At 43.7% G+C, this 25,666-nt stretch overlaps 1 protein-coding gene across 1 annotated transcript in view; it reads right to left on the bottom strand.

Annotated features, from left to right (window-relative positions):
• The window catches only part of SRCAP (Snf2 related CREBBP activator protein), a gene marked incomplete at its 3' end in the record, with an annotated part of 711,452 nt that overhangs the window by 587,120 nt on the left and 98,666 nt on the right, over positions 1-25,666 (bottom strand).

Below are 25,666 nucleotides of genomic sequence, written 5' to 3'. Positions count from 1 at the left end.
CTAAACAGAAGGCACCACTGCTTGAAGAACACTTCTCCTAAAAATGGCCTCAAATGAGGTGAAAGTGTCAAAATTGAAGAATTTTGAAAAAGTGTGAAGAGAGGACCAAGTTGCAGCCTTGCAATTTTTGAATGCCCATGAGGAAGCAACAGCCCTTGTGGAATGAGCCGTAACACTCTCTGGAGGACGCTGTCCAGCAGTTTCATAGGCAAAACGACTAATACTCTTCAGCCAAAAGGAAAGAGAAGTAGCCATAGATATCTGTCCCTTACGTTTTCCCAAGAAAACCACAAAGCAGAAGACTGACGAAAATCCTTAGTCGCCTATAAGTAAAATTTTAAGGCACGTACCACGTCTAAATTGTGCAGAAGCCGTTCCTTCTGAGGAGGATTAGGACACAAGGAAGGAACAACAATCTCCTCATTAATGTTCCTGTCAGAAACTAAATTAGGAAGAAATCCTAATTTTGTACGTAAAACTACCTTATCCGAATGAAAAATAAGGTAAGGAGACTCATACTGCCATGCCGAGAGTTCTGACACTACGAGCAGAAAAAATAGAAACAAGAAACAAAACTTTCCAAGATAACTTAATATCTAAGGAATGCATAGGCTCAAACGGAGCCCCTTGAAGAACCTTAAGAACTAAATTAAGACTCAAGGGAGAAGTAACTGGTTTTAACACAGGTCTAATCCTGACCAAGGCCTGGCAAAAAGATTGCACGTCTGGTACGTCCGCCAGACCCTTATGTAACAAATAGACAAGGCAGATATTTGACCCTTTAGGGAACTTGCCGATAATCCTTTCTCCAACCCCTCTTGGAGAAAAGAAAATTCAAGGAATCCTAACTCTGCGCCAAGAGTAGCCCTTGGATTCACACCAAGAGAGATATTTACGCTATATCTTGTAGTAAATTTTCCTAGTTACAGGTTTAGGAGTCTGAATCATGGTCTCTATGACAGATTCTGAAAAGCCCCACTTGGATAAAATTAAGCGTCTCAAAGCAGTCAGCTTCAGAGAAACTAGATTTGGGTGAAGGAAGGGTCCTTGAATTACGTCCTTTATCAAAAGGAAGTCTCCAAGGTGGACGAGATGACATGTCCACCAGATCTGCATACCAAATCCTGCGAGGCCAAGCCGGTACAATGAGGATCACCAACGCCCTCTCCTGCTTGATTCGAGCAATGACCCGAGGAAGAAGAGCAAACGGAGGAAATAGGTATGCTAGGCTGAAGGTCCAAGGTACTTAGGCTGAAGGTCCAAGGTACCGCCAGGGCATCTATCAGTACAGCCTGAGGGTCCCTGGACCTTAATCCGTACCTCGGCAGCTTGGCATTCTGACGAGATGCTATGAGATCCAATTCCGGCTGACCCTATCTGAGAATCAGGCTGGAAAACACTTCCGGATGGAGTTCACACTCCCCCGGGTGAAAGGTCTGCATGCTCAGGAAGTCCACCTCCCAGTTGTCCACCCCTGGGATGTGGATCGATGACAGACAGCAAGAGTGGGTTTCTGCCCACCGAAGTATTTTGGCTACCTCTTTCATTGCTAAGGAACTCTGCGTTCCTCCCTGAGGATTGATGTAAGCCACTGAAGTTATGTTGGCCAACAGGAACCTGATAAACTGGGCCGAGGCTACATGGAGCCAGGCCAGAAGAGCATTGAAGATCGCTCTTAGTTCCAGAATGTTGATAGGTAGAACAGACTCCAACAGAGTGAACAGAGTCCAAACTCCCTGAGTCTTTAGGGAGCCCCAGACTGCTACCCATCCCAGAAGGCTGGCGTCTGTGGTCACAAATACCCAAGAGGATCTGCGAAAGCAGGTTCCCTGGGAGAGATGATCCTGAGACAACCACCATTAAAGAGAATCCCTTGTCTCCTGTTTCAGTAGTATTCGAGGAGACAAATCCGCGTAATCTCCGTTCCATTGACTGAGCATGTCTAGCTGTAGAGGTCTGAGATGGAAACGAGCGAACGGGTTGATGTCCATTGCCGCTACCATCAGCCCGATTACCTCCATGCACTGAGCCACTGATGGCCGAGGAGCAGACTGAAGCGCTAGGCAAGAATCGAAAATCTTTGATTTCCTGACTTCTGTCAGAAAAATCTTCTTTGATAGATAATCTATTATGGTTCCCAAGAAAGTTACCCTTGTATCTGGAACTAAGGAACTCATTTCCAAATTCACCTTCCCTTCCGGCTTTGTGGAGGAAGAGGAAGCAGAGGGTACGCCCTTAAAATTTCAAAAGGAACGAAAAACAGAATTTATGCTTACCTGATAAATTTCTCTCTTTTGTGATGTACTGAGTCCACAGTTTCATCCTTACTTGTGGGATATTATCCTTCCCAACAGGAAGTGGCAAAGAGAGCACCCACAGCAGAGCGGTCTATATAGCTCCCCCCTTAACTCCACCCCCCAGTCATTCAACCGAAGGCTAAGGAAGAAAAAGGAGAAACTATAAGGTGCAGAGGTGACTGAAGTTTTCAATAAAAAATACTGTCTTGAATAGACAGGGCGGGCCGTGGACTCGGTACATCGCAAAAGAAAGTAATTTATCAGGTAAGCATAAATTCTGTTTTCTTTTGCAAGATGTACAGAGTCTACGGTTTATTCCTTACTTGTGGGATACCAATATCAAAGCTTTAGGACACGGATGAAGGGAGGGACAAGACAGGAACCTAAACGGAAGACACCACTGCTTGTAAAACCTCTCTCCCAAAAATAGCCTCCGAAGAAGCAAAAGTATCAAATTTGTAAAAGGTATGAAGCGAAGACCAAGTCGCAGCCTTACAAATTTGTTCAACAGAAGCATCATTTTTAAAAGCCCATGTGGAAGCCACCGCTCTAGTGGAGTGAGCTGTAATTCTTTCAGGAGGCTGCTGTCCAGCAGTCTCATAAGCCAAACGGATGATGCTTTTCAGCCAAAAGGAAAGAGAGGTAGCCGTAGCCTTTTGACCTCTACGCTTACCAGAATAGACTACAAACAAAGAAGATGTTTGACGAAAATATTTGGTTGTCTGCAAATAAAACTTCAAAGCACAAACCACGTCCAAGTTGTGCAACAGACGTTCCTTCTTAGAAGAAGGATTAGGACACAGAAGGAACAACAATTTCCTGATTGATATTCCTGTTAGTACCAACCTTAGGGAGGAACCCAGGTTTGGTACGCAAAACCACCTTATCAGCATGGAAAACAAGATAAGGCGAGTCACATTGCAATGCAGATATTTCAGAAACTCTTCGAGCCGAAGAGATAGCAACTAGAAAAAGAACTTTCCAAGATATAAGCTTAATATCTTTGGAATGCATAGGTTCAAACGGAACCCCTTGAAGAACTTTATGAACTAAATTCAAGCTCCATGGCGGAACAGGTTTAAAGTGAAGGTAAAGTTACCTTGACACTGATACAGAATCCAATTATTTCTTGAAAATGAATGGGACTTTCATTCATGACTTTTTACATTATTACTTCAAAATCCTTAATTTTCTATTTCAATTCCTTTTCTTCCGATTTAAACAATCATCCCGTTTTCTATTTTTTTTTTAATTTATGGTCACGTTTTTTGAGCAACCAGTTGAATTTCTGGCCGATAGGCGGCCGTGACTCTACGTCACCCGCCTACTCGATATACTGCGCATGCCCTAGAGTCTATTAATATATCAAAGACTACACTGGGCGTTCTAGTTTCGCGCATGCGTACTTACGGCCGGTTTATGTTGCTTGAAGGGAGATGGGTGCGCTTAGAATCGCGCATGCGCAGTTAGATTTCTCTTCGTGAACGCGCTTCTGCTGTTATGTATAGAGCCGGGTGGGAACACACTATACGTAACAGCACATTACAAACCGGATGTAGAGGTTGGGAGGAGTTAAACAACAGAACGGTAGGGAAAAGTATAGTTAAAAAAAAATGAAAAAATATTTTTTTTATAAAATAAAGTTAGCGATTAGCATATTCAATATTCAAGGAATACATAGATATATTCAAATTAAATAAACTTTACCTTCACTTTAAACACAGGCTTGATTCTAACTAAAGCCTGACAGAACGACTGAACATCTGGAACACCTGCCAGACGCTTGTGCAGTAGAATTAATAAAGCAGATATCTGTCCCTTTAAGGAACTAGCTGATAGCCCCTTCGCCAATCCTTCTTGGAGAAAGGACAAAATCCTAGGAATCCTGATCTTACTCCATGAGTAGCCTTTGGATTCGCACCAATAAAGATATTTACGCCATATCTTATGATAGATTTTCCTGGTGACAGGCTTTCGAGTCTGAATCAAGGTATCTAGGATTGGTCTGAAGGTTCCCTCTTTTTTGGGAACCACAAACAGATTGGAGTAGAACCCCTGCCCCTGTTCCGTTTTTGGAACTGGGCAGATCACTCCCATGGTAAATAGTCTACACAGCGTAATAACGCCTCTCTTTTTGTCTGGTTTAAGACAATTGTGAAAGATGGAATCTCCCCCTTGGGGGAGAATCTTTGAAATCTAGAAGATACTCCTGGGTTACGATTTCTACAGCCCAGGAGTCCTGAACGTCTCTTGCCCAAGCCTGAGCAAAGAAACAAAGTCTGCCCCCTATTAGATCCGCTCCCGGATCGGGGGCTACCCCTTCATGCTGTCTTGGTGGCAGCAGCAGGCTTCTTGGTCTGTTTACCTTTGTTCCAAGCCTGGTTAGGTTTCCAGACTGGCTTGGATTGAGCAAAGTTCCCCTCTTGCCTTGCAGCAGGGGAAGAGGGACCACCTTTGAAGTTCCAAAAGGAACGAAAATTATTTGACTTTTCCTGAGGGAGGGCATGACCCTTCCCTCCAGTGATATCTGAAATGATCTCTTTCAGTTCAGGCCCAAATAGGGTCTTACCCTTGAAAGGGATGGCTAAAAGCTTAGATTTTGATGACACATCAGCAGACCAGGACTTAAGCCATAACGCTCTACGCGCGCTAAAATGGCAAAACCTGAATTCTTTTCCGCTAATTTAGCCAGTTGAAAAGAGGCATCTGTAATGAAAGAATTAGCTAGCTTGAGAGCCCTAATTCTATCCAGAATATCATCTAATGGGGTCTCAACCTGAAGAGCCTCCTCCAGAGCATCGAACCAAAAAAACAGCAGCAGTAGTTACAGAAACAATGCACGCTATAGGTTGGATAAGAAAACCCTGATGAACAAATATTTTCTTCAGGAGACCCTCTAATTTTTTATCCATAGGATCTTTGAAAGCACAACTGTCCTCAATAGGTATAGTTGTACGCTTAGCCAGGGTAGAAATAGCTCCCTCCACCTTAGGGACCGTCTGCCACGAGTCCCGCATGGTGTCTGATATGGGAAACATTTTCTTAAAAGTAGGAGGGGGAGCGAACGGACTACCTGGTCTATCCCACTCCTTAGTAACAATGTCCAAAATCCTCTAGGGACCGTAAAAACATCAGTGTAGGTAGGAACCTCTAGAAATCTGTCCATTTTACACAATTTCTCTGGAACTACAATAGGGTCACAATCATCCAGAGTCGCTAAAACCTCCCTGAGAAATAAGCGGAGGTGCTCTAGTTCAAATTTATTAGCCATCATATCCGAGACTGTCTGAGGGAACATCTTTCCTGAATCAGAAATCTCTCCCTCAGACAGCAAATCCCTCACCCCCAACTCAGAACATTGTGAGGGTACATTGGATATGGCTAATAAAGCGTCAGAGGGCTCAGCATTTGTTCTCACACCAGACCTACTGCGCTTCCCCTGCAACCCAGGCAGCTTAGATAAAACCTCTGTGAGGGTAGTATTCATAACTGCGGCCAAATCTTGCAGGGTGAAAGAATTAGACGCACTAGAAGTACTTGGTGTTGCTTGTGCGGGCGTTAATGGTTGTGACACTTGGGGAGAATTAGATGGCATAACCGGATTTCCTTCTGACTGAGAATCATCCTGCGACACTTTTATTAGCTAAAATATGTTCTTTACAATTTATTGATGCATGAGGGACACATTCTAAGTGGAGGTTCCACAATGGCTTCTAAATATATTGAACATTGACTTTCCACAATGTCAGACATGTTGAACAGGCTAGTAATGACTATAAACAAGCATGAAAACACTTTATTTAGTGAAAAAAATAACAATCCTAAAAAACGGTACTGTGCCTTTAAAGGGACAGTCTACACCAGAATTTTTATTGTTTTAAAAGATAGATAATCCCTTATTACCCATTTCCCAGTTTTGCATAACCAACACAGCTATAATAATATACTTTTAACCTCTGTGATTATCTTGTATCTAAGCCTCTGCAAACTGCCCCTTTTTCAGTTCTTTTGACAGACTTGCAGTCTAGCCAATCAGTGTCTGCTCCCAGATGACTTCTTGTGCACAAGCACAGTGTTATCTATATGAAATACGTGAACTAAACACCCTCTAGTGGTGAAAAACTGTTAAAATGCAATCTGAAAGAGGTGGGCTTCAAGGTCTAAGAAATTAGCATATGAACCTCCTAGGTTAAGCTTTCAACTAAAAATACCAAGAGAACAAAGCAAAATTGGTGATAAAAGTAAATTGGAAAATTGTTTAAAATTACATGCTCTATCTGAATCATGAAAGTTTATTTTGGCCTAGACTGTCCCTTTAAGAGAAAAAAAGTATACACGGTCTAAACATGCACCAATTTTATCACCTCTTTCACTTTACCCTTCCTGCTTAGAGCCGGCAAAGAGAATGACTGGGGGGTGGAGTTAAGGGGGGAGCTATATAGACAGCTCTGTTGTGGGTGCTCTCTTTGCCACTTCCTGTTGGGAAGGATAATATCCCACAAGGATGAAACCGTGGACTCGGTACATCTTGCAAAAGAAAATAATTTTGTTTATCCCTCATCTTAACAGACTTATCCTGAGGTAGGGTGTGGCCTTTACCTCCAGTAATGTCAGAAATGATTTCCTTCAATTCAGGCCCGAATAGGGTCTTACCCTTGAAAGGAATAGCTAAAAGCTAAGATTTTGATGACACATCAGCAGACCACAATTTGAGCCATAATGCTCTACACGCTAAAATGTCAAATCCTGCATTTTTCGCCGCTAATTTAGCAATTTGAAAAGTGGCATCAGTAATAAAAGAATTAGCTAGCTTGAGAGCCTTAATTCTATCCAAAATGTCCTCTAATGGGGTCTCAACCTTCAGAGACTCTTCTAGAGCATCAAACCAAAAAGCTGCTGCAGTAGTAACTGGAACAATGCAAGCTGTAGGTTTTAAAAGAAAACCCTGATGAATAAATTTCTTTAGAAGACCCTCCAACTTCTTATCCATAGGGTCTTTGAAAGCACAACTGTCCTCAATAGGTATAGTTGTACGCTTAGCCAGGGTAGATTTAGCTCCCACCACCTTAGGGACTGACTGCCAAGAGTCCCGAATGGTGTCTGATATGGGATACATCTTCTTAAAATTAGGAGGAGAGAACGATATACCTGGTCTATCCCCATTCCTTTTTTATAATTTCCGAAATTCTTTTAGGAACCGGAAAAACATCAGTTTAAGTAGGTACCTCTAGATATTTGTCCATTTACACAATTTCTCTGGTGGTATCACAATAGGGTCACAATCATCAAGAGTCGCTAAAACCTCCCGAAGTAACAGGCGGAGGTGTTCAAACCTTATTGGAGAAACGACAGAATTCTAGGAATCCTAACTCTTTTCCAAGAGAAACCCTTGGATTCACACCAATATAGATATTTACGCCATATCTTGTGGTAAATCTTTCTAGTCACAGGTTTACGAGCCTGAATCATGGTCTCAATGACCGACTCAGAAAACCCCCGCTTGGATAAAATTAAGCTTTCTATCTCCACGCAGTCAGCTTCAGAGAAACTAGATTTCGATGTAGGAAGGGCCCCTGATGACATTCCCACCAGGTCTGCATACCAAATCCGGCACGGCCAAGACGGTGCAATGAGAATCACCGACGCCCTCTCCTGCTTGATTCGAGCAATGACTCGAGGAAGAAGAGAAATGGAGGAAATAGGTATGCAAGACTGAAATTCCAAGGCACCGCCAGGGCGTCTATCAATACAGCCTGAGGGTCCCTTGACCTCGATCAGTACGTCGGAAGCTTGGCATTCTGTCGAGATGCCATGAGATCCAATTCCGGCTGACCCCATTTGAGAATCAGGCTGGAACACACTTCCGGATGGAGTTGCCACTCCCCCCAGGGAAAAGATTGTCTGCTCAAAAAGACAGCCTCCCAGTTGTCCACCCCTGGGATGTGGATCGCCGACAGACAACGAGAGTGGGTCTTCGCCCACCAAATTATCTTGGCTACTTCTGTCATTGCTAAGGAACTCCTCGTTCCTCCCCAATGATTGATGTAAGCCACCGAAGTTATAATGTCCGACTGGAACCTGAAACTGGGCAGAGGCTAACTGGGGCCAGGCCAGAAGAGCATTGAAGATCGCTCTCAGCTCCAGAATGTTTATAGATAGAACAGACTCCAACAGAGTGAACAGAGTCCAAACTCACTGAGCCTTAAGAGAGCCCCAGAAGGCTGGCGCCTTGTCACAATTACCAAAGAGGGTCTGCGAAAGCAGGTTCCCTGAGAGAGATGATCCTGAGACAACCACCATTGAAGAGAATTCCTTGTCTCCTGCTCCAGTAGGATTCGAGGAGACAAATCCGCAAAATGTCTGTTCCATTGACTGAGCATGTTTAGCTGCAAAGGTCTGAGATGAAAACGAGCGAACGGGATGATGTCCATTGCCGCCATGCAGAGCCACTGATAGCCGAGGGGTGGACTGAAGCGCTAGGCAAGAAAATCTTTGATTTCCTGACTTCTGTCAGAAAAATCTTCATCGATAGGGAATCTATTATGGTTCCTAAGAAAGTTACCCTTGTATTTGGAACTAAGGAGCTCTTTCCCAGATTTACCTTCCACCCGTGAGATCGCAGGAAGGCTAACAACATTTCCGTGTGGGACCTTGCTTGTTGAAAGGATGGCGCCTGGACCAGAATGTCGTCCAGATAAGGAGCCACTGCAATGCCCCGTAATGTAAGCACCGCCAATAGAGACCCCAGAACCTTTGAGAAAATTCTGAGAGCTGTGGCAAGAACAAAGGGAAGAGCCACAAATTGGAAGTGTTTGTCTAGAAAGGCAAACCTTAGGCACTTGTGATAATCCCTATGAATGGGAACATGCAGGTACGCGTCCTTTAAATCCACTGTTGTCATAAATTAACCCTCCTTGACCAAAGGAAGAATGGAATGAATAGTTTCCATCTTGAAGGACGGTACTCTGAGGAATATGTTTAGACTCTTGAGATCTAAAATTGGTCTGAAGGTTCCCTCTTCTTTGAGACCCACAAATAGATTGGAATAAAATCCCAGACCCCGTTCCTGCATCGGAACAGGAACTATCACTCCCAGCTCGGTGAGTTCTCTTACACAGTTTAAGAACGCCTCTCTTTTTGTCTGGTCTACAGATAATCTTGAAAGCAGAAACATGCCTCTGGAAGGAAAACTTTTGAATTCTAGTTTGTATCCCTGGAACACTATTTCTACTGCTCAGGGATCCTGAACATCTCGAACCCAAGCCTGCCCCCTACAAGATCCGGTCCCGGATCGGGGGGCAGGCCTTTCATGCTGACTTAGATTCAATGGCATGCTTCTTGAATTGTTTTCGCTTACTCCAAGACTGATTGGATCTCCAAGAAGGTTTAGCCTGTTCTTGCTTGGGGGCGGAAGCGGAAGAATTTCCCTTGAAATTACGAAAGGAACGAAAATTACTCTGACATCCCTTTTGCTTGTTTCTCTTATCTTGAGGGAGTCTCCAAGGTGGGAGAGATGACCCTCACCTCCCGTAAATTATCTGAGATTATTTCCGTCAAGCCCGGTCCAAACAAGGTCTTCCCTTTGTAAGGAATAGCTAAAAGTTTAGACTTAGAGGAGGCATCCACAGACCAAGATTTTAACCATATGGCTCTGCGGGCTAGAACAGAGAAACCAGAAATCTTTGCTCCTAGTTTGATATCCTGTAGGGAAGCATCCGTAATAAAGGAATTAGCCAAATTAAGGGCTTTTATCCTATCCTGAATCTCGTCCAAGGTAGTATCTGTCCTAATAGCATCAGACAACGCATCAAACCAATATGCCGCCGCACTGGTGACGGTAGCAATGCACACAGCTAGTTGCCATTGTAACCCCTGGTGTACATATATCTTTTTAAAAAAACCCTCAAATTTTTTGTCCATAGGATCTGTAAAGGCACAACTATCCTCTATGGGTATAGTAGTTCTCTTAGCCAGGGTGGAAACAGCTCCTTCCACCTTGGGAACTGTTTGCCAAGCCTCCTTGACAGAGTCGGCTATGGGAAACATTTAGGATATGGAGAAAAAGAAAATTTATGCTTACCTGATAAATTTGTTTCTTTTTAGATACGATGAGTCCACGGATTTCATCCTTACTTGTAGGATTACGCCTCCTGGTCAACAGGAGGAGGCAAAGAGCACCACAGCAGAGCTGTATATATAGCTCCTCCCTTCCCTCCCACCCCAGTCATTCGACCAAAGTTAGGAAGAGAAAGGAAAAGCTAAGGTGCAGAGGTGTCTGAAGTTGAAGGGCTGGCCGTGGACTCATCGTTTCTAAAAAAAAAAACAAATCAGGTAAGCATAAATTTCCTTCTCTTTTTAAAGATACGATGAGTCCACGGAATTTATCCTTACTTGTGGGATACAATACCAAAGCTATAGTACACGGATGAAACGGGAGGGACAAGACAGGTAACCTAAACGGAAGATATCACTGCTTGAAGAACCTCTCCCCCAAAAACAGCCTCAGCTAAGGCAAAAGTATTAAATTTGTAAAATTTTGAAAAAGTGTGAAGAGAAGACCAAGTTGCAGCTTTGCAAATCGGTTCAACAGAAGCATCATTTTTGAATGCCCATGAGGAAGCAACGGCCCTAGTGGAATGAGCCGTAATTCTTTCAGGAGGCTGCTGTCCAGGAGTCTCATAAGCAAAATGGATGATACTTTTCAGCCACAAAGAAAGAGAGGTAGCCGTAGCTTTCTGACCCCTATGTTTCCCAGAAAAAAAACACAAAGAAGATGGACGAAAGTCCTTAGTAGCTTGCAAGTAGAACTTTAAAGCACGGACCACATCTAAATTATGTAGCAGACGTTCCTTCTGTGAAGAAGGATTTGGACACAAGGATGGAACAACAATTTCCTGATTAATGTTCTTGTCTGAAACAACCTTAGGAAGAAACCCAGGTTAAGTACGTAACACCACCTTATCCCCATGAAAAAAAAAAGATAGGGAGAATTATATTGCAATGCTGAAAGCTCTGACACTCTGCGAGCAGAAGAAATAGCAACCAAAAACAGAACTTTCCAAGATAATAACTTAATATCTATGGAATGCATAGGTTCAAACGGAACCCTTTGAAGAACATTAAGAACTAAATTCAAACTCCACGGAGGAGCAATAGGTATAAATACAGGCCTGATTCTAGTCAGAGCCTGACAAAAGGATTGTACATCTGGAACATCTGCCAGACGCTTGTGTAGCAAGCTTTGCATTCTGACGAGACGCCATCAGGTCCAATTCCGGTCGACCCAATCTGATAATCAGGTTTGAAAATATTTCCGGATGGAGTTCCCACTCCCCCGGATGAAAGGTCTGCCTGCTCAGAAAGTCTGCCTCCCAGTTTTCCACTCCTGGGATGTAGATTGCCGACAGATGGCAAGAGTGAGCCTCCGCCCACCGAATTATCTTGGCTACTTCGGTCATCGCTAAGGAACTCCTCGTTCCTCCCTGATGATTGATGTAAGCCACTGTCGTTATGTTGTCCGACGAACCTGATGAATTGGTTCGTGGCCAACTGAGGCCAGGCCCGAAAAGCATTGAATATCGCTCTCAATTCTAGAATATTGATGGGAAGGAGAGATCCATACCCCCTGAGCCCTCAAGGAATTCCAGACTGCTCCCCATCCTAACAGGCTGGAATCCGTTTTCACTATCACCCATGGGATAGATGATCCAGTGACAACCACCAAAGAAGAGAGTCCCTTGTCTCCTGGTCTAGGTCTATTCGAGGAGACAAATCCGTATAATCTCCATTCCACTGCCTGAGAATGATTAGTAGCAGAGGCATGAGATGAAAGCGAGCAAACGGAATTATGTCCATTGCCGCTACCATTAAACCGATTACTTCCATGCACTGAGGTACCAACTGACGAGGATTGGACTGAATGGCTCGACATGTATTCAGAAGTTTTAACTTTCTGACCTCCGTCAAAAAAAACATAATTTATGCTTACCTGATAAATTCCTTTCTCCTGTAGTGTAGTCAGTCCACGGGTCATCCATTACTTATGGGATATTAACTCCTCCCTAACAGGAAGTGCAAGAGGATCACCCAAGCAGAGCTGCTATATAGCTCCTCCCCTCTACGTCACACCCAGTCATTCGACCGAAAACCAAACGAGAAAGGAGAAACTATAGGGTGCAGTGGTGACTGGAGTATAATTTAAAATTTAGACCTGCCATAAAAAACAGGGCGGGCCGTGGACTGACTACACTACAGGAGAAAGGAATTTATCAGGTAAGCATAAATTATGTTTTCTCCTGTTAAGTGTAGTCAGTCCACGGGTCATCCATTACTTATGGGATACCAATACCAAAGCTAAAGTACACGGATGACGGGAGGGACAGGCAGGATCTTTACACGGAAGGAACCACTGCCTGAAGAACCTTTCTCCCAAAAACAGCCTCAGAAGAAGCAAAAGTGTCAAATTTGGAAAATTTGGAAAAAGTATGAAGAGAAGACCAAGTTGCAGCCTTGCAAATCTGTTCAGAGGCCTCATTCTTAAAGGCCCACGTGGAAGCCACAGCTCTCGTAGAATGAGCTGTAATTCTTTCAGGAGGCTGCTGTCCAGCAGTCTCATAGGCTAAACGTATTATGCTACGAAGCCAAAAAGAGAGAGAGGTAGCAGATGCTTTTTGACCTCTCCTCTGTCCAGAATAAACGACAAACAGGGAAGAAGTTTGGCGAAAATCTTTAGTTGCCTGTAAATAAAATTTCAGGGCACGGACTACGTCTAGATTGTGCAGAAGTCGTTCCTTCTTTGAAGAAGGGTTAGGGCACAATGATGGAACAACAATCTCTTGATTGATATTCTTGTTAGTGACTACCATAGGTAAGAACCCAGGTTTAGTACGCAGAACTACCTTGTCTGAATGAAAAATCAGATAAGGAGAATCACAATGTAAGGCCGATAACTCAGAGACTCTACGAGCCGAGGAAATAGCCATTAAAAACAGAACTTTCCAAGATAACAGCTTGATATCAATGGAATGAAGGGGTTCAAACGGAACACCCTGTAAAACGTTAAGAAATAAGTTTAAGCTCCACGGTGGAGCAACAGTCTTAAACACAGGCTTAATCCTGGCCAAAGCCTGACAAAAAGCCTGAACGTCTGGAACTTCTGACAGACGTTTGTGTAAAAGGATGGACAGAGCTGAGATCTGTCCCTTTAAAGAACTTGCAGATAAACCCTTTTCTAAACCTTCTTGTAGAAAAGACAATATCCTAGGAATCCTAACCTTACTCCATGAGTAACTCTTGGATTCGCACCAGTGTAAATATTTACGCCATATCTTATGGTAAATTTTCCTGGTAACAGGTTTCCTAGCCTGTATTAAGGTATCAATTACTGACTCCGAAAATCCACGCTTTGATAAAATCAAGCGTTCAATCTCCATGCAGTCAGCTTCAGAGAAATTAGATTTTGATGTTTGAAAGGACCCTGAATTAGAAGGTCCTGTCTCAGAGGCAGCGACCAAGGTGGACAGGATGACATGTCCACTAGATCTGCATACCAGGTCCTGCGTGGCCACGCAGGCGCTATTAGAATCACCAATGCTTTCTCCTGTTTGATCCTGGCAATCAATCAAGGAAGCATCGGGAAGGGTGGAAACACATAAGCCATCTTGAAGGTCCAAGGTGCTGTCAGAGCATCTATCAGGACCGCTCCCGGGTCCCTGGATCTGGACCCGTAACAATGAAGCTTGGCGTTCTGGCGAGACGCCATGAGATCCATATCTGGTTTGCCCCAACGTCGAAGTATTTGGGCAAAGACCTCCGGATGAAGTTCCCACTCCCCCGGATGAAAAGTCTGGCGACTTAGGAAATCCGCCTCCCAGTTCTCCACGCCTGGGATGTGGATCGCTGACAGGTGGCAAGAGTGAGAGACTGCCCAGCGAATTATCTTTGAAACTTCCATCATCGCTAGGGAAATCCTTGTCCCTCCCTGATGGTTGATGTAAGCCACAGTCGTGATGTTGTCCGACTGAAACCTGATGAACCTCAGAGTTGCTAACTGAGGCCAAGTCAGAAGGGCATTGAGAACTGCTCTCAATTCCAGAATGTTTATTGGAAGGAGACTCTCCTCCTGAGTCCATGATCCCTGAGCCTTCAGGGAATTCCAGACAGCGCCCCAACTTAGTAGGCTGGCGTCTGTTGTTACAATTGTCCAGTCTGGCCTGCTGAAGGGCATCCCTCTGGACAGATGTGGCCGAGAAAGCCACCACAGAAGAGAATCTCTGGTCTCTTGATCCAGATTCAGCATAGGGGACAAATCTGAGTAATCCCCATTCCACTGACTTAGCATAAACAATTGCAGCGGCCTGAGATGCAGGCGTGCAAAAGGTACTATGTCCATTGCCGCTACCATTAAGCCGATTACCTCCATGCATTGAGCCACTGACGGGTGTGGAATGGAATGAAGGATCCGGCAAGCATTTAGAAGTTTTGTTAACCTGTCCTCTGTCAGGTAAATCTTCATTTCTACAGAATCTATGAAAGTCCCTAAGAAGGGAACTCTTGTGAGTGGCAATAGAGAACTCTTTTCTTCGTTCACTTTCCACCCATGTGACCTTAGAAATGCCAGTACTAACTCTGTATGAGACTTGGCAGTTTGGAAACTTGACGCTTGTATCAGAATGTCGTCTAGGTACGGAGCTACCGATATTCCGCGCGGTCTTAGTACCGCCAGAAGAGAACCCAGAACCTTTGTAAAGATTCTTGGAGCCGTAGCTAACCCGAAGGGAAGAGCTACAAACTGGTAATGCCTGTCTAGGAAGGCAAACCTTAGATACCGGTAATGATCCTTGTGAATAGGTATGTGAAGGTAGGCATCCTTTAATCCACTGTGGTCATGTACTGACCCCTTTGGATCATGGGTAAGATTGTCCGAATAGTTTCCATTTTGAACGATGGAACTCTTAGGAATTTGTTTAGGATCTTTAAATCCAATATTGGTCTGAAGGTTCCTTCTTTCTTGGGAACCACAAACAGATTTGAGCAAAACCCTTGTCCGTGTTCCGACCGCAGAACCGGATGGATCACTCCCATTAGTAAAAGATCTTGTACACAGCGTAGAAACGCCTCTTTCTTTATCTGGTTTGTTGACAACCTTGAAAGATGAAATCTCCCTTGTGGAGGAGAAGCTTTGAAGTCCAGAAGATATCCCTGAGATATGATCTCCAACGCCCAGGGATCCTGGACATCTCTTGCCCAAGCCTGGGCGAAGAGAGAAAGTCTGCCCCCCACTAGATCCGTTTCCGGATCGGGGGCCCTCACTTCATGCTGTCTTAGGGGCAGCAGCAGGTTTTCTGGCCTGCTTGCCCTTGTTCCAGGTCTGGTTAGGTTTCCAGCCTTGTCTGTAGCGAGCAACAGTTCCTTCCTGTTTTGGAGCAGAGGAAGTTGATGCTGCTCCTGCCTTGAAGTTACGAAAGGCACGAAAATTAGACTGTCTAGCCCTTGGTTTGGCTCTGTCTTGAGGCAGGGCATGGCCCTTACCTCCCGTAATGTCAGCGATAATTTCTTTCAAACCGGGCCCGAATAATGACTGCCCCTTGAAAGGTATGTTAAGCAATTTAGATTTAGAAGTCACATCAGCTGACCAGGATTTTAGCCACAGCGCTCTGCGCGCCTGAATGGCGAATCCGGAATTCTTAGCCGTAAGTTTAGTTAAGTGTACTACGGCATCAGAAATAAATGAATTAGCTAGCTTAAGGGCTTTAAGCTTGTGTGTAATCTCATCCAATGGAGCTGTGTCAAGGGTCTCTTCCAGAGACTCAAACCAAAATGCCGCCGCAGCCGTGACAGGCGCAATGCATGCAAGGGGTTGCAATATAAAACCTTGTTGAACAAACATTTTCTTAAGGTAACCCTCTAACTTTTTATCCATTGGATCTGAAAAGGCACAGCTATCCTCCACGGGGATAGTGGTACGCTTAGCTAAAGTAGAAACTGCTCCCTCCACCTTAGGGACCGTTTGCCATAAGTCCCGTGTGGTGGCGTCTATTGGAAACATTTTTCTGAATATAGGAGGGGGTGAGAAAGGCACACCGGGTCTATCCCACTCCTTAGTAACAATTTCAGTAAGTCTCTTAGGTATAGGAAAAACGTCAGTACACGTCGGTACCGCAAAATATTTATCCAACCTACATATTTTCTCTGGGATTGCAACCGTGTTACAATCATTCAGAGCCGCTAACACCTCCCCTAGTAATACACGGAGGTTTTCCAGCTTAAATTTAAAATTTGAAATGTCTGAATCCGGTTTATTTGGATCAGATCCGTCACCCACAGAATGAAGCTCTCCGTCTTCATGTTCTGCAATTTGTGACGCAGTATCAGACATGGCCCTAGCATTATCAGCGCACTCTGTTCTCACCCCAGAGTGGTCTCGTTTACCCCTAAGTTCTGGCAATTTAGATAAAACTTCAGTCATAACATTAGCCATGTCTTGTAAAGTGATTTGTAATGGCCGCCCTGATGTACTTGGCGTTACAATATCACGCACCTCCTGAGCGGGAGATGCAGGTACTGACACGTGAGGCAAGTTAGTCGGCATAACTTCCCCCTCGTTCTCTGGTGAATTTTGCTTAACTTGTACAGATTGGCTTTTATTTAAAGTAGCATCAATGCAATTAGTACATAAATTTCTATTGGGCTCCACCTTGGCCTTTGAACATATTGCACAAAGAGATTCCTCTGTGTCAGACATGTTTAAACAAACTAGCAATTAGACTAGCAAGCTTGGAAAATACTTTTCAAATGAATTTACAAGCAATATAAAAACGTTACTGTGCCTTTAAGAAGCACACAAAAAAACTGTCACTTTGATATAACAATGAACCGGTTTAGTTATAGCAATCAATTTTTCATATGAAATGCATTAATTTAGCAAAGGATAGCCCCCATCAGCAAATGGATTATTAACCCCTTAATACCAAAAAACGATTGACAAATCAAATAAGTACGTTTTTATCACAGTCAAAGCACAGTCTCACAGGTCTGCTGTGAGTGATTACCTCCCTCAAACTAGTTTTGGAGACCCCTGAGCTCTGTAGAGACGTCCTGGATCATGCAGGGAGAAAAAGGAAGACTGTGACTGAATTTTTAATGCGTAGTAAAAGCGCCAAAATAGGCCCCTCCCACTCATAATACAGCAGTGGGTAAGCCAGTAAACTGATTTTATTCAAAATAAACGACAGCCAAGTGGAAAATAATGCCCATAAATTTTCACCAAGTACCTCAGAGAGAAAAACGATTAACCTGCCAGTAAACGTTTTAAATATATGAAATAATAATAAAAGCCTGTTGCTAGTCGCTATCACTGCAGAAAGGCTATAAGTTATATGTATACCGTATTTTCTTAGTGAAGTGCCATTCCCCAGAAATACTTTAGTGCCAACATACATACATAACAGCCTGATACCAGTTGCTACTACTGCATTTAAGGCTGTACTTACATTATATTGGTATTAGCAGTATTTTCTCAGTCAATTCCATTCCTTAGAAAATAATATACTGCAACATACCTCTTTGCAGGTGAACCCTGCCCGCTGTCCCCTGTTCTGAAGTTACCTCGCTCCTCAGAATGGCCAAGAACAGCAAATGGATCTTAGTTACGTCCGCTAAGATCATACACAAACTCAGGTAGATTCTTCTTCTAATACTGCCTGAGAAGAAACAACACACTCCGGTGCTGTTTAAAACAACAAACTTTTGATTGAAGTAATAAAAAACTAAATTTAATAACCACACTCCTCTCACACATCCTATCTATTAGTTAGGTGCAAGAGAATGACTGGGTGTGACGTAGAGGGGAGGAGCTATATAGCAGCTCTGCTTGGGTGATCCTCTTGCACTTCCTGTTAGGGAGGAGTTAATAACCCATAAGTAATGGATGACCCGTGGACTGACTACACTTAACAGGAGAAATCCTCATTGAAATAGAGTCGATCAGAGTTCCCAGAAAGGAAACCCTTGTCTGAGGAACTAACAAACTCTTTTCCAGGTTTACCTTCCACCCATGGGTTCTTAGGAAGGATAGCACAATTTCGGTAGGAGACTTTGCCAGTTGAAATGAGGACGCCTGGATCAGTATATCGTCCAGGTAAGGCGCCACCACAAGGCCCAGTGGTCTTAGAACCGCCAACAAAGACCCCAGAACCTTTGTGAAAATGCTGGGTGCCGTGGTCAGATCGAAAGGGAGAGCCACAAACTGAAAGGTTTTGTCCAGAAAGGTAAACCTTAGGAACTTGTGATGATCTCTGTGAATAGGCACATGAAGATATGCATCTTTTAGATCCACCGTTGTCATAAATTGACCCTCCTGGATCAATGGAAGAATGGTACGAATAGTTTCCATCTTGAAGGATGGAACTCTGAGAAACATGTTTAGACTCTTGATATCTAAGATAGGTCTGAAAGTTCCCTCTTTTTTGGGAACTTCAAACAGATTTGAATAAAACCCTTGTCCCTGAATTGGAAAGGGACAGATTACTCCCATGGAGGAGAGGTCTCTTACACAGCGTAAGAACGCCTCTCTCTTTATCTGGTCTACAGATAATTGAGAAAGAAGAAACCTTCCTCTGAACTCCAGTTTGTATCCCTGAGACACTATGTCTATTGCCCATGGGTCCTGAATGTCTCTTATCCAAGCCTGGATGAAGGATAGTCTGCCCCCTACTAGATCCGGTCCCGGATAGGGGACCAACCTTTCATGCTGACTTGGGAGCAGCAGCGGGCTTCTTGGATTGTTTACCCTTGTTCCAAGACTGGTTCGGTCTCCAGGAAGACTTGATTTGCAAATAGTTCCCTTCCTGTTAAGTAGAAGAGGAATTTCGAAAGGAACGAAAATTACTCTGTCGACCTCTGTTTGTATTTTTTTTATCCTGAAGGAGGAGATAACCCTTGCCTCCCGTGATGTCAGAAAAAATTTCCTTCAAGTCAGGTCCAACAGGGTCTTCCCCTTATAAGGAATAGCCAAAAGCTTAGACTTGGATGACACATCCGCGGACCAAGATTTCAACCATAAGGCTCTGTGTGCTAAGATGGAAAACCCCAAACTCCTAGCCGCCAATTTGGTAATCTGCAGAGAAGCATCCGTAATAAAAGAATTAGCCAATTTAAGAGCTTTAATTTTATCCTGTATATCTTCCAAAGAAGTCTCAGTCTTAAGAGATTCTTCCAGAGCATCAAACCAATAAGCAGCCGCACTCGTAACCGTGACAATGCAAAAGCAACCCCTGATGAACATAGATCTTCTCAAGGAGACCTTCCAATTTCTTATCCATAGGGTCTTTGAAAGAACAACTATCCTCAATAGGAATAGTAGTTCGTTTAGCCAAGGTGGAAATCGCTCCTTCCACCTTAGGGACCGTCTGCCAAGAATCCCTGATAGCTTCAGCTATAGGGTACATCTTCTTGAACACGGGAGAAAGAGAGAATGGAATACCAGGCCTCTCCCATTCTTTCACAATAATCTCTTAAGTTCTCTTGGGAACCGGAAAAACATCAGAATAAGAAGGGACTTCTAGAGATCTGTCCAACTTACTCAATTTTTCTGGAGGAACTACAATTGAATCGCAGTCGTCCAGAGTCACCAAGACCTCCCTCAATAACAGTCGGAGGTGTTCCAGCTTAAACCAGAAGCAAACCACTTCTGAATCTGTCAGTGGCAAGACTTTCTGAGTCAGAAAGTTCGCCTTCGGATAGGACCTCCATACCCTCCAATTCAGAGCTCTTGGAGGGTACATTTGAGATCGCTATCAAAGCATCAGAAGCTGTATTGACCACATGGGTGTCCTTCCTTCTGCGTTTGCCTTGCAATACGGGGAATGCAGATAACGCTTCTGAAAGTGTAGATGACATAACTGCAGCTATGTCCTTTAGTGTAATCGCGGCAGAAGCTGCAGAGGTACTAGGCGTTAAGGGCTGTGACGCTTGGGGAGAAAGTTGCGTCATACTCTGTATCTCATCGGTAGAACCCTGAGAAGCACCCGCTTTTGTCAAACTTTTATCAAAGAAAATTTGCTCTCCAAACTGTAATGCCCTCTCAGTGCATGAGGGACAAAAAGTAACAGGAGGTTCCACATTGGCATTCACATGGAACATGTAACGTTCTGAAGATCTTCCATGGCAACAAATTAAGCAAGGCAAATTTGGTCGTGGGTTGCAAAAAAATAACTTGAGCACAGAAAACAAGAAATATGATCAGAACAGCCCAATATAACTGTGGTCAAAAATCTCCTAAAAAAACCGTGTAACTGTCTTTAAATTTAAAATAACACAATTTAACAGCAGTCAATCTAACTGTTAGTTCTAACACAGGATGTAACTTAAAAAAATAAATCCCAATTTATTAAAAGCAACTCTGCCGTTAATCTAAGATGCTTGGAAGAAAGAAAATAGTACACCTCTGTCGCCTCAACAGCTCTGCTGAGGCGCCTACCTGCCCCCACGTTACTCCGACTGCTGCCTGCTGAGTTTTCCACTGCCTAAGACCGCTTGCTTTAGTTTCTAACCATGTAGTCTTAGCAATGTCACTGATCCGGATGCTCCGTAGTCAGAAAAACAACTGCACAGTTTTTCCTTTGAGTGCGTTAAGATAGCCCCGCCCTTTGTGGGCGTAAAGGAGCACCAGTACTTCCGGCTAGAAAAATGCCGATATCTATTGCCCAGCATAAGTTATCTGTATAACACCTTGAAACACACACTTATGTCCTCAACTATCCGGACTTCAATACAAAACTTTTACACCTACACCGGAGGCTCAATTTCAGAACTCCGAAACCAGGGTCCCCAGCGTCTAGGCCACAGCCGTTATGCGCTACAATAGAAGCCTTTAATGCATCTAAAAGTGTGCATAACATCCACGTTCCTTGTTATTACCTTCCCCCACCGCATCTTCCCTCATATGAAATAGAGAAGTCCTGAGGTGCAATTAAATCAGAGTGAGATAAATAAAAAAAGTTACAGCTGTCTCTGAGGTAATACTGTCCCAGAAAAAAACGCTGCACATACCTTAATGCTGAGCGACAGCGTGAACGGTCCCACAGGATCAAGAGGTCTTCTTTCCCTCCTGCAGTTCTGTGGAGACATACAGGTTCTTAGTTAATATCTGCTAAGACCATCATCTGAAGGGCTGCACACAGTATGGGAGGCGCAGTGAGAATTTAATCCCACCAGTTCCCAATGCTTTAAAGCCACCTGTAGCTCTACTCTAGAGTCTGACAAGGAATACAGCTACACCCTGTAATAAAATAGTACTCACTGGCACCATTTTAAAAATAAAACTCTTGATTGAAGAATCTAAACTAACACCTCACTTTACCTCTTCCTATTACTAACACAGGCAAAGAGAAAGACTGGAGTGGGAGGGAAGGGAGGAGCTATATATACAGCTCTGCTGTGGTGCTCTTTGCCGCCTCCTGTTGACCAGAAGGCGTAATCCCACAAGGATGAAATCCGTGGACTCATCGTATCTTTAAAAAGAAAAAGGGATACCCGGTCTCTCCCACTCCTTAGCAATGATCTCAGAAGCTCGGTCTGGTACCGGAAAAACCTTGATCGAGGAAGGTACCTCCAAATATTTGCATACGAAGAGAGAAGCGACGGGATCAGACTGATATACTTCAGGAAAGTTTTTCTTCGTGAAAAGCACACTGGTCCAACAGAGGCTGCTTCCGGGTGGTAAATCGCCATAGAACTAGCTGATGAGCTGTTCGTTCCTGGTAGAGTGCTTCTCTCTTTGTATGCACCCAAAATATTTGTTTAGCTTACTGGATTTCTTCGGATTAACAACGACCATAGTGTCGCTGTCGTCTAATGTAGCTAAAACCTCCTTAAGTAAGAGACGGAGGTGCTCAAGCTTAAACCTGAACGATACAACTTCAGAATCAGTAGTAGGAATTACAATGTCAGAGTCTGAGATTTCACCCTCAGATGCTACCGAAGGATCCTCCTCAGGATTCTGGGAGGGAACATCCGAAATTGCAACAACTGCGTCAGTAACCTCACCTACTGAATGTCTACTTTTCCTCTTACGCTTCCCCTGCAACATGGGGAAGGCAAATAAGGCATCAGAAATTGCAGAAGACATGAGAAGCAATGTCTTGCAGCATAACTCCAGGGGGAGTTAAAAAGGAAGCGCAGGGCACTGCATGTGTGGGCGATAAAAGTTGGGACGCTTGAGGAGAAAGCTGCGGCATGTATTGAACATTGTCAGACTCCTGAACAGTATACCCTTTGGAGAATGTTGGCTCAGAAAAAAGTCTATCCCTGTAATTTAAAGTTCTCTCAATGCATGAGGAACAGAAAGGGATTGGTGGTTTCACATTGGCATCAAAACACAAAGAACAATTAACATTTTGCAAAGTTTCCTGGACCATACTGACTCAATGATTTTACAGGGGGAAAAAAACGTTACTGTCACTTTACATATTAAACTAACTTATTTTTTTATCTGCAGAAATGAAAAATACTGCAGATCACCTCTACACCTCAGCAGCTTAGCCAAGGTGCCTACCTGCTGCCTGATGACACCGGTCTTTTCTGGACCCAGGAATGACAGAAGAAAGAATCTGGACTCCTTTTCCAAACACGCATAGGATAAGCGCAATGCGTGTAATATCAACAGGAGCTGCACTGTTTCCTCTTCCGATCAACAGGAAGTACAGGAAAAAAGGCGCACAACTCCAATTGCCACCTCCTCTAGAAAACGCCCATCGTGTGCTTCACTACAGTCGTCTCCCGGTCACCATTTTTTAAAAAGTGAAACCACCAGGAGAAAAACCACCAACATGCTTAATAATAAAATTTATAGCTCCAGTGCCTGCGTCGAGCCGTCTATTCAAGAAGCCCCAAAATCCCTGAGCCTTTGTATTTGTCCCATATAACAAAGTGCTTCCTTAGTCTGAGTCTTTCCTTTATTCCCAGAAAATAAAGCACTTACCTCCTCAACTGCCCGAAAGCAAGGCAGCTCCCAGGTTTGAGGCCCTCTCCCTCCCATGGACCTGTGAAGAGAGAGAATTGGCGGAGTAATTTTGGTCAGACTTTCAGTGTAAGGGCAGCAACAGTATATGGGACGTGCAGTGAGAATTATGTCCCACAAGTTAATAAAGAAAAAACCCTGTACTGGATAAAACATACCCCGCCAAAAGATTTTACAAAACAAGGCGTTGAGCTATAGATGTGCACAGATATCGCCACCCAGGAGCTCCCAAACTTTGTACCTTACAACCCCTTGAAAGTGATATACACCATACAGCCAAGGTAGAGGAGAGGAACACACAATCACAGCCTGCTAATTTTAACCTGCTCTCAGAGAAAAAAGTAGGATTAACCCGCTTGAAAGGGGAAACGTATTAAAGGAATCCCTTACTTGAAAAACTCTTAACGATGGGGGAAACCAACGCCCCTTAGTCTGAGTCTTTCCTTTATTCCCAGAAAATAAAGCACTTACCTCCTCACAAAAAGGGAAAAAACGGCTAAGTGAAAGGGCCACTGGAGAGTTTTTAGTCTCACATAGAGCCCTGATTTCATTTTTAGTATCTAGATAATCCCAGGCAAACACCAGCTATACCTCCACAAAACTAGTAAAGGCGACTAGGCTGCTCTTATAATAGCAAAGTACATTTAGGAATAGCATATCCCTTAGAATAATAAACTTCCCCAGACCACTATTTCCTTTACAGTATAGTGCTCAGTCAGTGCTGCCCAAACTAACTATATCCCCAAATAAAAGATAATTAAGTTCTATTATATCCACTGAGGGAATTAACCCCCAAAAGTGCTGAATCCTAACCTAGAAGGCAAAAGAACATACCTGTGGATCTTGCTGCAGGGCAGGAACAGCTTATTAGGTGTGATAGACACTTTACTCTATCAGGGACCTTCAAAAAAAAAAAGAAAACAGAATTTATGTTTACCTGATAAATTTCTTTCTCCAACGGTGTGTCCGGTCCACGGCGTCATCCTTACTTGTGGGATATTCTCTTCCCCAACAGGAAATGGCAAAGAGCCCAGCAAAGCTGGTCACATGATCCCTCCTAGGCTCCGCCTACCCCAGTCATTCGACCGACGTTAAGGAGGAATATTTGCATAGGAGAAACCATATGGTACCGTGGTGACTGTAGTTAAAGAAAATAAAATATCAGACCTGATTAAAAAAACCAGGGCGGGCCGTGGACCGGACACACCGTTGGAGAAAGAAATTTATCAGGTAAACATAAATTCTGTTTTCTCCAACATAGGTGTGTCCGGTCCACGGCGTCATCCTTACTTGTGGGAACCAATACCAAAGCTTTAGGACACGGATGAAGGGAGGGAGCAAATCAGGTCACCTAAATGGAAGGCACCACGGCTTGCAAAACCTTTCTCCCAAAAATAGCCTCAGAAGAAGCAAAAGTATCAAACTTGTAAAATTTGGTAAAAGTGTGCAGTGAAGACCAAGTCGCTGCCCTACATATCTGATCAACAGAAGCCTCGTTCTTGAAGGCCCATGTGGAAGCCACAGCCCTAGTGGAATGAGCTGTGATTCTTTCGGGAGGCTGCCGTCCGGCAGTCTCGTAAGCCAATCTGATGATGCTTTTAATCCAAAAAGAGAGAGAGGTAGAAGTTGCTTTTTGACCTCTCCTTTTACCTGAATAAACAACAAACAAGGAAGATGTTTGTCTAAAATCCTTTGTAGCATCTAAATAGAATTTTAGAGCGCGAACAACATCCAAATTGTGCAACAAACGTTCCTTCTTTGAAACTGGTTTTGGACACAGAGAAGGTACGATAATCTCCTGGTTAATGTTTTTGTTAGAAACAACTTTTGGAAGAAAACCAGGTTTAGTACGTAAAACCACCTTATCTGCATGGAACACCAGATAAGGAGGAGAACACTGCAGAGCAGATAATTCTGAGACTCTTCTAGCAGAAGAAATCGCAACTAAAAACAAAACTTTCCAAGATAATAACTTAATATCAACGGAATGTAAGGGTTCAAACGGAACCCCCTGAAGAACTGAAAGAACTAAATTGAGACTCCAAGGAGGAGTCAAAGGTTTGTAAACAGGCTTGATTCTAACCAGAGCCTGAACAAAGGCTTGAACATCTGGCACAGCTGCCAGCTTTTTGTGAAGTAATACCGACAAGGCAGAAATCTGTCCCTTCAGGGAACTTGCAGATAATCCTTTTTCCAATCCTTCTTGAAGGAAGGATAGAATCCTAGGAATCTTAACCTTGTCCCAAGGGAATCCTTTAGATTCACACCAACAGATATATTTTTTCCAAATTTTGTGGTAAATCTTTCTAGTCACAGGCTTTCTGGCCTGAACAAGAGTATCGATCACAGA

This window comes from Bombina bombina, chromosome 11, assembly GCF_027579735.1.
Source record: "Bombina bombina isolate aBomBom1 chromosome 11, aBomBom1.pri, whole genome shotgun sequence".
Taxonomy (NCBI): domain Eukaryota; kingdom Metazoa; phylum Chordata; class Amphibia; order Anura; family Bombinatoridae; genus Bombina; species Bombina bombina.
The sequence above is the reverse complement of the archived record's forward strand: the minus strand, read 5'-3'. Positions and strand labels throughout refer to the sequence as shown.